The following is a 1,414-nucleotide window of genomic DNA, read 5'->3' on the forward strand; positions in this document are numbered from 1 at the left end:
TACATGTAATTGGAAAATAAGATATACAGGCATTGGGGCATAGAGATCCACTATATCATACTGGAAAAGTCAAAGGGGGTATGGGAGAAGATATGGGAGAGAGCAGATTGGAGGAGGGGATATCCTGTGGGACCGCTATTTTGTGGAGGTGGGTAGAGGAAAAGCAGGCAAAAAAATTGTAACTCAAAATCTGGTGTAAATGAATGATGTAATCCAGAATTTACTAAACCATTAAAAAAAAGAAATTGAGACACAGAGGAAATTGCTTACCTAGACTTCCACAGCTAGGTCCATTTGATACTGGATTTGAACTAAGGTCTTTGTGAATCCAGACCAGTACCTGGGGAAATTAGGGATAATTAAATATAAGATCTTCCCTGTCCACATACAGGCCTTTGTGAACACATGTGTTCTCTTTTTTTCCTTGTAACAGGGGCCATATTGTGTTTCTAGGTCTAAAACAATGCAGGTATTTCAGTCATGAATGTGTGCTGCTTTGAGCTCCAGCCCAGTTCATATCTGTGACACATCCTGAGTCACACAGAACCCTGGTGCAGAACCAGTTGGGTTCTGGGACATATGGATCCAATTAAGTGCTGAGGCATGTAGATTTTCAAGCTTTGTAGTGCTAAGCCAATCAGATGTGGATTCTTTGTCTGAAAACTGTGTATCTTCTTGAAGGTTGGTATTTTGCTTTGGGGCTCGCTTGAATGAAAACTGTTTCTTTGTGACTTGGCCAGACAAGATCCGGGATAGCTATAGTTAAGGAGTGCCTTCTTCCCCCCAGTTCCTGAACCCAGATGTTGGTGCTCCCTGCTCTGGTGATTAGGCATCTGTTACTCTGTTTAGACAGTTGGAGCCCTGTCTTTTGGATTCTTTCTTGCATATTCACTTCTTTCTACTTATCTGTCTGCACTGTTTAATTAAAATAAGATTGTTGACCCCTTTGAAGCTGTTTTGCCTTTAGAAAAGCAGATCAAAGAACCTGTCCTAGCAGGCCTTCTGTGTGCTGGTGTTATTGGACTTACACCTCCACAGAAGCTGTAAGTATCATTACTGATACAATGCTCTGCACTGTCTCCCAGCTACCTCAAGTATTCTTTTCTCTAAGCCAAAGATCCCTTATTTGCTTCAACCAATTCTAACATGACTGATTCAAGGCTTTTCATAATCCTGTTTTCAATTCAATTCAAATCAACATGCATTTATTGGGATACTGCTATGTTTCAAACACTGCATTATGCACTTGAAATACAGGGGTAAATAAAAGGTGAGTGTGAGTCCATGCACTCAAAGAGCTTGTATTCCACTGGTGAACATAACAGAAATACCCATAGTCATTTCCTATCTATCTATCTATCTATCTATCTATCTATCTATCTATCTATCTATCTATCTATCTATCTATCTATCT

The sequence above is a fragment of the Petaurus breviceps genome, unplaced genomic scaffold (assembly GCF_028583685.1).
Source record: "Petaurus breviceps papuanus isolate PSGF00001 unplaced genomic scaffold, PetGlider_PUasm1.0 208, whole genome shotgun sequence".
NCBI lineage: Eukaryota > Metazoa > Chordata > Mammalia > Diprotodontia > Petauridae > Petaurus > Petaurus breviceps.